The following is a 14,503-nucleotide window of genomic DNA, read 5'->3' on the forward strand; positions in this document are numbered from 1 at the left end:
TATGTGCCTCATGGAAATGGAAACTTATGTAGCCAGAAGACCTATTAATAAAGATTAGAATGGATTCAAACAATATTTGAAATGTGAAAAATAATTTTGATTACTGGCTGACAATATTGCCATTTATACGCACAAGGAGCCATCTCACAAGGACTCGCCTAAAGATAAATTTAGGCGGCGAGCGGTTCTGTTTGTTACGTAACAAAAATGAATATTTCAAGTCTTACTGTGGTGAATATTTAGACGTTTGAAATTAATTTTCCATAACTGAAAAGAGATTTAAAGTGAGGGTGATTCAAGGGTTTGTCTTATTAGGTGGCAGAGGGCTGATTAATTTTACCTACCAGGATAGCATTTCAACTTTAGCTTCAGTCAAATAAACTGCTTGTTGGGTTGCTAGAAAGGCAACTTAAACCCCCCTGATTGACTGCAAAAGACCTTCAGGAAGATTTAGCAGACTCTGGAGTGGTGGTGCACTTTTCTACTGTGCAGCGACACCTCAACAAATATGACCTTCATGGTAGAGACAGTAGAAGAGAACCGTTCCTGCGTCCTCGCACAAGCTTGATATGTTTTGGAAACAAGTCCTGTGGACTGATGAAGTGAAAATAGAACTTTTTTGGCCACAATGTGCAAAGGTATGTTTAGAGAAAAAGGGGTGCCGGACTCCATTAAGCATGGGGTGGATTGATCAGGCTTTGGGCTTGTGTTACAGTCAGTGGCACAGGGAACATGTCAGCGGTCGAGGGAAGAATGGATTCAATATAAACAAGCAAATTCTGGAAGCAAACATCATACCATCTGAAGGCAAAAAAAAAATTTGAAGTTAAAAGAGGATGGGTCCTACAACGAGGTAATGATCCAAAACACACCTCAAAATCTACAATGAAATACCTCAAGGGGCGCAAGCTGATGGCTTAGCCATGGCCCTCACAGTCCCCCTGACCTAAACCTCATTGAAAGTCTGTGAACAGATCTTAAATGAACAGTGAATGCAAGACGGCCCAAGAATCTTGCAGAATTAGAAGCTGTTTGCCAGGATGAATGGGTGAAAATACTCAAGTTCAAGTAAGAACTAAAAGTCTCCTTTGCTGTCTCTTACAGAAAGCATTTACGAGCTGTAACACTTGCCAAAGCGGGTCTCACTAAGTACTGACAATGTCAGGTGTACAAACTTTTGCTTTGGGCCCTTTTAATATTTTTGGTAATTTGTACAAGTGAATGATGGAAGTATAAATGTAATATTTCTTAAAATATTAAACTAATATGTCATCTTTAACTTTATGCCTTTTGCTCATCAGTTCATCTTCTGCTCACTTAACTATTCACAGTAACAGACATTTTATGCAAAGCTGCCCAAAGTTTTATTACATGCCATTCTGGCCATGCAGTCTCCAATGACAAATACTTCCAGTGGAATGACTCAGGACGAGCTCAGTGACTTTAAATGTGCCACCTTTTCCACTGGTCAGTATATGAACTTTATGCTCTGCTAACCTGTCCAAATTAAATCTAAGTGCTAGTATTGTGAAATTGAAGCATCTTGGAGCAGCAACAGCTCAGTCACAAACCATACAGACTCACCGAGCCGGACTGTCGTGTGCTTAATTTGGAATGGGATATCGAACAAGCTCACAGAGGTGTGATGCTCAGGTGTCCACAAACCTTCAGCCATATTGTATATAATGCAAAACCATTTTACCACAAACCGTACTCAAAACTGTTAAAAACAAATAATTTACTGTAATGTGACACAAATGTCAATATATCACAAGGTTCTTGAAAATTCTCAGCTGAAATAACTTCCAATATCGTACAGAACACCCAGGAAGACCTGGGCAACTAGTTGGCCTCGTTCCATTTGAATTTGTATTTTCCTAAGGAACAGGAGCTCTCAGGTTCATCTTCTCCAGGGTGTGTTTAGAACAGACTGCAAACTGGTTTAGCCTGCCTGGCATTAATTGCTTATATTACTATTTCCTCACATTTACCAACACTTTGGAACCTTTAACATTTGAAGCAAGAGAAGGGTGCCAAACAGTCACTTTGCTAGTTTTCCGCTGCCCTCTCCATGTAATTAACTGCTCCATCAGTGACCACCTCATAGGTGCATACAACTATGTTGAGAAATTTGGAAGACGAAAATGAGTTGCATGCTTTCAACTTGGTGGAATTGAGCTTGAACACAACGTAATAATTCCAGCTCATCCTGAATTTCAGCATCAGAACCCTTAGCTCGCTGGGGTTTTAATGCAGAGCAGAGTAAAATGTGTGCCTGCAGTAATACTATGGAGCCTCAAAACTCAACCGATAGCAGTCCTATGGTTAGGACTAATAAAAGGAACAAAAAAGACTGACACAGTCTGAGCAACATAAGAGCTACAAGTCACCTAACAGCTAGAACAACAGTCATGCTGAATGACTAAATGGCAGTATGCACATTTTTACCAGATGCGATCACGCATAAAGATACAGCAGCCCATGATACAACTAGAATCCAGTCCTATCAATTAGCAAATAACAAGACAGTGCTGGCAAGGCCCACGTCACACAACACAACTTTTTCATTAATTTTCAGCCAGTCTTTGGAGAGTCACGGTGAATGCCCGCAGCTGTGTATGCCCCATATATACATGCATAACAATCCATGTACCCAGCTGGATCTGAAAATAATAATAACAAAAGATTTATTACAGTTTACAAGGTGTTTCTTTATTCTTGATGGAAGAAGAAAGTGCAAAACATCTGCAGAGATATATGGGAAACAAAAAAGATGTTCCAGCTGCACCCAAAGCCACAACTTTTAACAATAAAACAAGTCAGTCCCACACTGCTGCTTCGTGGCATGGCCAAGATTGGAACTTTGTGAGCGCAATAATAAAGATTTTATTTAATCATTACTAGCTTCTGGCCATTTCTTGTATTTTGTTTGTGGTTATAATTCTTTCTTTCTCTTTTGTTATTAGTGGTACAGTGGTTAACACTGCTGACTTGCAGCTTTGATCACATTTTTGGCCACGATAATCAGTCTAGCATAACTGGCAGATGCTTCCCTAGCCCTCAGGGACACTGAAAAGACCACTCCACTATTATAATCCACCAGAAACAAGTTCATTTCCTCCTTCTCTACTGACTTCAGTGCATTATGTGGAGTTTGGTGAAGTCCCCAAGTATTTTCATGATTTTACAAAACACAGTCTGGGGTTCAATCATCACACATCCATAGATTCATCCTGCTATGTGCCAAAAATGCAGATTGGCCTAATGGTCTGAGGCGTGTTTTTAAAGCAAATATTGCTTGCCTTGACATATCTGAACACTGCTGTTGTTTCCAATCTGGCATATCCAGTCACAGCAGCAGGACACCCATCTGCAAATAGGGTTTCCAAACAAGAAATACATTATCCCTTGGCGCAGTTCTAGAAAATTAAAAGTGAACATCTAAATGCAATGATCTCTTTTGTCAAAACATTTCAATAAGATTAAATATTTCATTACGAAAAGCCACTTGATAGATAATTTAAAATAAACACAGGACACACAAGAATCAATAACAGCCAATACCCATGTGCCACATCTGAAGAATTTTTTAATTCATGCTCCAACATTATCAGGCATTTCAGTGGAAATATAGGGGACCAATTCATCACCAGCAATGTGTGCAAAATAAAGTTACCAATCACAATATTGTTTAAGTTAATTCATAAAGTCCAAAAAAAAAATGAAAGTTTAGGGCATTCAAAAACAAGGTTATTATTGTGCATATCCATTCTGGCTCTGGGACATCAAATCTTCAGTATTTGCTGGCATATGTACTACGAATGATATTTCTATTGATATTTTCTAAATTAATTTTACAATTCCCTTAAAATAACTTCACTTTGGTTTTTAAGAATCTTATTTCAGACTATGAACTAATAAAAAAAAAATCTTCAACCAGAATCCAGCAATCAAAAACATTTTTTCTAAATTGCTATGAAATTTAAGGATTGTCTCGCATATGTGCATAGGGGACAGCTGAAGGGCTCGAACGACAGTAATTATACCGCCGCACTATGGGGCTGCTGCTGTGTTTTAATGCCTCTCTCTTCCTCCCTCGGCAGAGAAGATGACTGACAGCTAAGATACTATTGACGTCACTTCCCGTGTCCATCCGCCTGGACCCGCCTCTAATAGCTGGCAGTACTGAAAATCGGAAGCTCTGCCATCTTTGTCAGTTCCTTTCTGAATTCTTGTATGAAGATACCTTTTCACTGTTCATTTGATTTTTCATTGAGAGTCAAGTTTACAGTGTGCCAGGTTGGACTCCAAATCTTTTTCATTGTCTGCTCATTATCTTCCCACATATATAAACTCACTGAGAAAAATATTAATTACACCTGCTTACCCATGCAATTATCTGATCAGCCAATCATTAGGCAGTAGCACAATAAATAAAACCATACAGATCCAGATCAGAAACTTCAGGCCATGTACATATCAAACACCAAAAAGGAGAAAAAAAAGTGATCTCAGTGATTTGGACCCTGACCTGACAGATGCTACCAGACAGGCTACTTTGAGAATTTCACCAACTGCTGATCTCCTGGGATTTGCACACGAAACAGTCTTTAGAGTTTACTCAGAATGGTGCGAAAGAAACAAAAAAAATCCGAGAGGCAGTTCTGCTGATGGAAACACCTTGACGATGAGAGGGGTCAGAGGAGAACTGCCAGACTGGTTCGTGTTGACACAAAGACTACGGTCATCCAGAAAACTACTCCGTACAATTGTGGTAAGCAGAAAAGCATTTCAGAATGAACAACACGTCGAAACCTTGTGGCAAATGGGTGACGACAGCATAAGACCATGTTGGGTTCAAACTCTTGTCGGACAAGAGAAAAAAAGGGGAAGCTGCAGTGGGCATGGATTCACCAAAACTGGACTGACGAAGTCTGAAAAAACACAGGCTGGTCTGATTTAACACAATTTCTGCTGAGGTGCCAACAGCGTGAATCAATGCAACTAACCTGCCTTGTGTCAACTGTCCAGGATGGCAATGATGATGTAATGCAGTGGAGAATGTTTTCTTGGCACACTGTGGTCCAGTTAATGCCAGTCAATCATGCCTTAAAATGCCACAGCCTACTTAAGTATTGCTGCCGACCATGCACACCCCTTCACTGGCACAGCATACCCATCTTCTAGCGGCTACCTCCAACATGATAATGCACCATGTCACAAAAACTGGCTTTGAGAACACAGAAATGAGTTCTGCGTTCTTCAGTGGCTTTCCCATTCACAAGATACAAATTTAAAAGAACGCCACTGGGATGTGCTAGAACCAGAGATTTCCAGCATGAATGTGCGGCTGAAAAATCTGAAGAAACTGTGTGATGCCATCATATCAACATGGACCAGAATCGCAAAAGAATGTTTCTGACATCTTGTGGAATACATGCAACAAAGAAGTGAGACTCTTTATGGAACAAATGGAGACCCAATCCAGTATTAGTATAGAGGTTCTAAGGATATGCTTAGTGAGTGTATATATTTAACAGCTCCCCACACTAGCACAAAGTACGGAAAACTACAAAATGTCAATATTCCAGAACATGTGCACAATGTGCACAACTTGACATTACTGTTTTTGATGCAGTACTTACATCGTACTTTTGATTTAGATCATTATATGTACGTTTCTACTCTGAGTATAAAAACAACAGATTACTGGTCAACAATGTAATTCTATATAAACCAGTAAGACAGCCATGATTGCCTGAAAACTGTTCAGTGTTGCCAGATCAGAGTTTTCTTCTTACTAGATTTTTATTTTTCGTTTGAATTTTAAGATTATGAATTTAACAAATGTTTTGTAACTTCTACAATTCTTGATTATGTATCTTAATGGAGCACATTCCTCATTCATCTCTTCAAAAATGACTTCCAGGGAAACATAAGGAAAGATCTAACATTCCCAAATAAAGGCATTACAAATACACATTTTCCATTGTTTTTACTACTTTAGTAAAAATTATATTTTACATGGATACTTTTTTTTTTTTTAACATACTTCTAAAAGGTTTTAAAATTTTCCAATCTAGCAACATGACATTAGTCTTCTTGATGTTTAAAACAATGGTTCATTCTTGGCAATGGTTCATTAAGCTTCAGAAAATCCCTGCAACGCACTCCGTACGTCCATTTGTAACAGTCCTTTATTTACTTAAAAGAAAACAAAAGTGAATTGTCATAAAGATTACAGACAAATAGCCTCACTCCTTTGCAATACAGGTGCTGGTCATAAAATTAGAATATCATGACAAAGTTGATTTATTTCAGTAATTCCATTCAAAAAGTGAAACTTGTATATTAGATTCATTCATTACACACAGACTGATGTATTTCAAATGTTTATTTCTTTTAATTTTGATGATTATAACTGACAACTAATGAAAGTCCCAAATTCAGTATCTCGGAAAATTAGAATATCAATTAAGACCAATGCAAAAAAGGATTTTTAGAAATGTTGGCCAACTGAAAGGTATGAACATGAAAAGTATGAGCATGTACAGCACTCAATATTTAGTTGGGGCTCCTTTGGCCTGGATTACTGCAGCAATGTGGCGTGGCATGGAGTCGATCAGTCTGTGGCACTGCTCAGGTGTTATGAGAGCCCATGTTGCTCTGATAGTGGCCTTCAGCTCTTCTGAATTGTTGGGTCTGGCGTATTGCATCTTCCTCTTCACAATACCTCATAGATTTTCTATGGGGTTAAGGTCAGCGAGTTTGCTGGCCAATCAAGAACAGGGATACCATGGTCCTTAAACCAGGTACTGGTAGCTTTGGCACTGTGTGCAGGTGCCAGGTCCTGTTGGAAAATGAAATCTGCATCTCCATAAAGTTCGTCAGCAGCAGGAAGCATGAAGTGCTCTAAAACTTCCTGGTAGACGGCTGCGTTGACCTTGGACCTCAGAAAACACAATGGACCAACACCAGCAGATGACATGGCACCCCAAACCATCACTGACTGTGGAAACTTTACACTGGACCTCAAGCAATGTGAATTCTGTGCCTCTCCTCTCTTCCTCCAGACTCTGGGACCTTGATTTCCAAAGGAAATGCAAAATTTACTTTCATCAGAGAACATAACTTTAGACCACTCAGTAGCAGTTTTGTCTTTAGACCAGGCAAGACGCTTCTGACGCTGTCTCTTGTTCAAGAGTGGCTTGACACAAGGAATGCGACAGCTGAAACCCATGTCTTGCATACGTCTGTGCGTGGTGGTTCTTGAAGCACTGACTCCAGCTGCAGTCCACTCTTTGTGAATCTCCCCCACAGTTTTGTTTCACAATCCTCTCCAGGGTGCGGTTATCCCTATTGCTTGTACACTTTTTTCTACCACATCTTGTCCTTCCCTTCGTCTCTCTATTAATGTGCTTGGACACAGAGTTCTGTGAACAGCCAGCCTCTTTAGCAATGACCTTTTGTGTCTTGCCCTCCTTGTGCAAGGTGTCAATGGTCGTTTTTTGGACAACTGTCAAGTCAGCAGTCTTCCCCGTGATTGTGTAGCCTACAGAACTAGACTGAGAGACCATTTAAAGGCTTTTGCAGGTGTTTTGAGTTAATTAGCTGATTAGAGTGTGGCACCAGGTGTCTTCAATATTGAACCTTTTCACAATATTCTAATTTTCTGAGATACTGAATTTGGGACTTTCATTAGTTGTCAGTTATAATCATCAAAATTAAAAGAAATAAACATTTGAAATACATCAGTCTGTGTGTAATGAATGAATCTAACATACAAGTTTCACTTCTTGAATGGAATTACTGAAATAAATCAACTTTGTTATGATATTCTAATTTTATGACCAGCACCTGTGCACTGCTTTCGAAGATTGCAGGTGTGACATATTAAAAATAAAACTCTAGAGAGTTTGGACCACCTCCAGTTTGCACAACTGGATGAAAAAACTGAAGTGTCAGGCTACTGCGTATTGACAACAGCTCAGCATTTAAAGCCATTACACCTTCGAAGAAGATCACCAAGCACCAGGACTTAGTTCTATTTTCTGCAAGGGGATTTTATGCTTCCTAACTGGCAAGCCCCATTTATTTACAGGGCAGTGTGCAGAGCCTCTTGTTGCACTCCTTGATCACCTGCAACTGTGTTTTCACCACAGCTTCAACACCATGATAGGCCTGCCCTGCAACAATAATAAGGTAGCTAAGACAGAAAGGCACAGTATACCTTCTAACAAAGTGGTGCCAGGGCACAAAAAAGTCTCCATTAAAACCGCCAACACCAGGAAGCTGGACACAAACCTCAGGACACAGAAAGCAAACAACACTCTTATTTGCATCGGGATGATGCTGTGGAGAAAGTCACTAAGACAAATGACCCAAGGTGGGCACAACATATCATCAAGAAAGTTCACCAGGCTGTAAAGTGCATAATAATACTGACACACAATTCTCTTCTGACATGACACGTACAACACATGCTACCTCTGAAAGACAATGAGTATTACAGGCTTCAGCTATCTATCCTATGTAGTTAAATTTCTCCTGTCTTTCAGACAGAGCCATTGGCAACTGCACCACTAGATTCAGTTTTTGCTCACAAATCATAGGGTTACTCAAAAGCCATTTATATTGACAACTGTATGATTTTTCCATCTATAATGTATATATATATATTGTATTCTTCTTTTCCTGTAGCTGGCATTGTACTACTGTCACTATTCTGTGGGAAACAAGCAATTAAGAATGTCACTGTACTACTCAATGTAGACTGATGCACAACATTTTTCTTCCCACATTAATTCTCTAAAATAAATTCTACTGGGCTTTATAAAGTTTTACTTGATATTTATAGTATCTATATATATAATTCACTAAGGCAAGACAACCATGGAAAGCACGCCGGAAGGGGCGTGGATTCACTAAGCCGACAAGTGAGACACTTATGGCGCACGCAGGAAGTAGCCACGCCCCGCCCACCAACTCCAAGACCATTGGATACGACGACAACTCACAGAGCCACAACCAACAACTCGGACGCGACGACACAGAAAAACCGGCGTCATTTATATTCGTCTGTCGTAGAGGTCACATGCAGCTCCGACCCATGCTGACTGTTCATAGAGGCATGTTTCTCGGAGGTGAATCGCCATATGCAGCGTGTAAAACTGTTTGCGAGGGGTATCCCATGGGATCCTTAAAACATTCCTTTACAACTGAGGTTAAAACACAATGAAGTGAGCAGTCTTTAAAAAACGAGTTTTCGGTTACGATGCACGACCGCGTGCACCATAGCAAACTGTTTTACACGCTACATACAGCGATTCGCATCCACGACAAACATCTTCTTAGATGCTCCTGCACTTTGTTCACACCCCCCTCCCACCTCGCTACCACCATGGTCCAGAGCAATGAAAAGTCTACGCGAGTCACAGGTGCATCTGGACTGTGCAAAGACGACAACGACTCGAGTGACGAGTTGGAGGTGGGCACATGAGCAGGCAGTGTAAGAAAGAAAAGGTTAACATAGTAATCTTTACATTTATATAGCGCTTTTCTCACTACTCAAAGTGCTTCAGTGGGGAGCCACTTCTACCACAACTAATATGTAGCACCCACCTGGACAATATGACAGCAGCCACTTTTGTGGCGGTAAACTCCCTACACATTAGCCAGTGGTGAGAGACATAGCCAATTACTGACAGGGGACGATTAGGGTCCAGAATGACTAGGCCATGGAGGGCAATTTAGGCAGGACTTCAGGATACACCCTACTCTTTGCTAAAGATGTCCAGGGATCTTTCATGACCACAGAGAGTCAGGATCTTGTTTTTACACCTCATCCAAAAGATTGCACCACTATTACAGCAGTGTCCTCAACACTGCACTGGACACACATTCAGACCACAGGGTAAGTGCCCCTTACAGGCCTTACCAACCAGCAGCAACCCAAGCTTTCCAAGATAATCTCCCATCCAAGTATTGAGCCAGTAGAATTATAATTTATTTGATGAACTGAAAAAGTCTAATTAAAAAAAGCAATAGTAAATGTGCCATTTGCAAATGTTTGCTCATCACTATTTGTCAGTATCTGGATATAATTAAAAGAGTAATCTACGTGGGAAAAGGTGTACTGAAACTAATATGGTAAAAGAAAGTTGATATTTAAAGATATGTCAAAAAAATTCAGATTTTTTCTTTTACACGTAAATATTAGCACATACATCTGAATGGAAAAATAAGTGAAGAAAACAACAAATTTAAGCAATTACTGTACCTCATTTAGAAGTAACGGTGAACCCTGCTTGGCAATAAAACCTGCACCCATAGTGGTACCCCCAGGACTGAGCCTGGGAACCCCTGGTGTAGATGAGAGGGTCTCAGTTTCAGTCCTATGAGATCCCTATGGCTACAGATTTTTGTTCCACTCGGTTTCACTTCAAGCAAGTCATTTTTACCTTTAATTGATCTCATTGTTGAATTTACTGTCCTTATCTTCATCTTATTTTGCATTCAGAAAACTGCATTAGTGTTGGAAATTTCTTAATTTTGTAAGAATGTAAATCTATTTACATGATTTTATTTAACTTATCCTGTTTATCCGAGTCAAATTTTGCAATCAATTTTACCCACTTTTACCAAACCAAATTCCTCAAACTTTGCACGAATGCCGATTTCCGCTGATTTAATCAGTTTTGACCTGGGATCTGTACGTTAAATACATTAAACTTAAATTTCTCATGTTCTTATATCATACTTTCAGTGACTATATAAATAAATATATATATATATAATTAATTAGTACTTTTAGCCAAAACACATACTGTATATATGAAAAATTAGTGGTGTTGGTCAAGTGGTTAATGTGTTGAATTTTCAATCAAACAGTCAAAGGTTCAAGACCAATGTAGACAAATTAAAAAAAAATCACTTTGAATAAATGATATTGAAGTTTCAGCAAATTACTTCAATATGGCAGTTAAACAGCACTGGTCAAGTGGTTAGCATATTGGGCATTCAAACAAATGGACGAAGATTTGAGACCAATGTACACAAACTTCTTCTTTTTTATCATTTATATACGAATTTGGCAATTTATTTTTTACCTGCATTATCACTCTTTAATTTTATATTTTTTATCAGTATGCTGCTGCTGGAGTATGTGAATTTCCCCTTGGGATTAATAAAGTATCTATCTACTCTTTTCAGTGATTTGGTGATATTGGCTCAGTGGATAAAGTGTTGGACTTTTCTAAGAAAGACTGAAGGTTTGATTCTCCAATAGCCAAATGCACATTTCCACTATTTCACACGTTTAAGGTTTCACCATGGTTAGGATTGTCTGAAATGAGAAATGAACAGGAATGAATGTTCCTTTTCACTTTCAGATTGTTGGTTCAATTCCACTCTGTCGCTAATGTAATTTTTGTCAAATCACCTTCTCATCCAAGTCAAGGTTTTTGTAACTTTTGGAGTGTGTGGCATCAGGGTGGCTAAAAAAAATATTAAAAAAAAAAGACTTAAATGACAATTTTATTTAAAAATGCACTATAAAATAAAAAATGTTTTTCTGTCATATGTGATAAAAAAAATAAAATTGTGGGCCTCCCTTAAAAGAATTAATTTAATTCAATTAAAATGCATATATTTGTTAAAGTGAATTTTCTAAACCACTTAATTATAGAAAGAAAATGACATATCATATAAAACATGAATACAAGTATGTACCCATCGTACAGTATCTGAAAATAAAGAAAGGTGAAGGTCTCCGTAATGTTGATCTGCTCAGGTCTATTAAACATTTGATGGTTCTCTTAGAGAAAAAGAAAATAAACTGTTTTGGAAATGTCTGCTGTGGCAGAACTAGGGAACCAACAAACCACGGAAGTAAATAACGGGTTAATTAACAACAAGAATTGCCTTCTAATTAAGATACTGGATGGAGAGAAACTGGTTGGAGTTAGCTGGTTATTTGTTGGCTCACTTCACATCTCATTTTTGTTTGGCTGCCATATAAGGTAACACAAATCAATTCAAAGGATAGAGTCTTTAAAAATATGGCAATTAAAACAAAAAAAAGGGAACAGACGTCAATTGACAGCAGAAATTGGTCGCCAATGAAGAAAGTGGCAAAAAGGAAAACTTGCAGCCAGTGCGTCCCTCCAGGATTACAGTTGGACACTCCTGACTTAGAGGGAGAACTGCAGGTTCCTTTGTCATTTGCATCTTATTACTAATAAAGTGTAATTAAAAACTATACATGCAGCTGTTTAAGACGTAAGCAACTGCAGGAGAAAAACCTTAACAAGTGAAGCAACTTCAAATAAACACTTAAGACGTCTCATTAAGAAACTGGGTTGGATTAAAAACCTACAGCGATTGCGACGCTGCTCACAGAGTTTTAAAAAAATAAAGATAACACACATCTGCCTTTAAATTTTCGTTGTAAAAACTGTCCGCCAAACGAACACCACTAATCATATTCTTCGATCGATGACGCGTCGGCGATTGTGCGTGGCGCTATATTAAAGATCGACTCCTTCAGCGAAGAGGTACTTGAAACGCTCGACTTGCGCTGGACGTCACACAAAACAATCCATACAGCGCCTCTGGGCTACGAAGGGGTTAACTGGTCGATACATGTTATACGACTGTTTACCTGCACATTTTTTTAGGAAATGCACGCGAGGATTACATGATTTACTTGGTCAGAGTGATTCCGCAACAGAATGGATCTGCAACCTTGTGGCCTCCAACCGGACGCCTTTTCCAACAGGGCGAACTGTCAACATTTATGAATGAACGTCCACAGTAACTCGGAGGGTCTTCTGCTGGCATTATACCCTTCCTTCCCTCCCCACCCTACGACCCTACTGAGATCATTCGGTCTTAACAAACCACGAGCGAACTGCCAGGATTTCTGTTCGGTTTCAGAGAGGGAAAAATGTGCCCCTCCCAGCCAAGGACGTGCAACAATAGAGCGGAGTCGGACCCGAGCTGAATCAATACGAGGACTGGGCGCTGCACTGGCGAGCTCCCCACCGACCCGCCGCTCACTTTCGCGTTCTCTATCGGCCCCCAAATACTAGCCGCTCGCTTTCCTCCATCGCGCCGCCTGTAATTACAGTACGCCGAGTACCGTAGTACCGGGGCCTCCGCCGCTACCACCGCCGGCGCCATCAAAACAAGAAGAAAACACCGCGCGAAGCGCTCTGGCGTTACCTTATCGCTTCTCGCCGACTTCCGGAAGCCAAAAAAAAAAAACAACGGGGGAGGGGGTGCCGCGAAGGAAATCGGAAGTGGCGTTGTACTAAGTCTTCCGATTTACAACTAGAGGCACTTTTACTGCGACGGATTGATTCCGGCCTCTCGTGGTTATGACAGAAGCCGTAGGCGCAGTCTGTGCGGCGGTCACGGAGATAATAAGAGCTCATTGGTGAAAGCAAATGCATTAAAACTGTCACGACCAACGCCTGCAGCATAGTACCGCGCAGCGCTCCGGATTATATGACCTTTATGGACAAGGCCTTTTTGTTGTAGGCGATCTCAAGCGTCAAGGAAAAACGAGTAGGTGGTTGTTCTCATTCAGTGATTCAACCATGGACAGTAAAAATTACAATTTGTCATTCACTGTTTTACCAAATTGAGCGGTTACGTTTGCCGTACACCCTAAAAGACTGTTTATAAGGTAAAATGCACGCGATAAAAGGGGGTATTCTGTATTTTAGCTTCATATTTAACCTTTCATCTTGAACTCAAATTGTTTGGGTGTGCGGAAAATGAGCATTTTAACTTTTATTATGTCAGTACTAATGAAGCGCAAGGTATAAGATAATCGCAATCAAATCAGCCCATCATGTGGCAGCAGCACAGTGCATAAAATCCTGTAGCTGCAGGTCAGGAGTTTCAGTTCATGTACACATCTAATACCACAATGGAAAACATGTGATCTCAGTGATTTGGCCCATGCCATGATTATTGGTGCCAGGATGAGTTTGTTTGAGTATTTCTGTAATTGCTGATCTCCTGGGATTTTCACACAACAGTTTGCAGAGTTTACTTAGAAGAGTGCGAAAAACAAAAACCATCCAGTGAGCAGCAGTTTGGTGGATGGAAATGTCTTGTTGATGTAAGAGTTAAAGGAGCATGGCCAAACTGGTTCGAGCTGACACAAAAGCTAAGGGCACTATGATAACCACTTGGTACAACTGTGGTGAACAGAAAAGCATCTCAGAATGCACAACACGTGGAACCTTGAGGTAGATGGGCTAAACTGTGGTAGAAACTGTTGCCTTAACTATATATACTGTATCAATAAACAACCCAAAGAACCAGCAGGAGGAAGCTTGTCCTTTTCATCTTTTATTTCTCATCATGAAAAGGGATATACTCCATCCCAGCAGCCTGTGCTGGAATGGTCAGTAAACAAAGTTCAAGGCTCATATTTATAGACAACTGAATTTATAAAACCATGCTAAATCAATCCTGGCATTTACTCCAA

General features: G+C 39.9%; 1 protein-coding gene across 1 annotated transcript in view; it reads right to left on the reverse strand.

Annotated features, from left to right (window-relative positions):
- Positions 1–13,251, reverse strand: part of LOC120518740 (zinc finger and BTB domain-containing protein 18) — a 38,489-nt gene extending 25,238 nt beyond the window's left edge. The window contains exon 1 of the mRNA XM_039741683.1: positions 13,225–13,251. The gene's annotated coding sequence lies outside the window, so the exon portion shown is untranslated. The remainder of the gene's footprint in view (positions 1–13,224) is intronic.
- Between the last annotated feature and the right edge of the window lie 1,252 nt (positions 13,252–14,503).

This window comes from Polypterus senegalus, chromosome 18 (assembly GCF_016835505.1).
Source record: "Polypterus senegalus isolate Bchr_013 chromosome 18, ASM1683550v1, whole genome shotgun sequence".
NCBI classification, from domain to species: Eukaryota; Metazoa; Chordata; class Cladistia; order Polypteriformes; family Polypteridae; genus Polypterus; species Polypterus senegalus.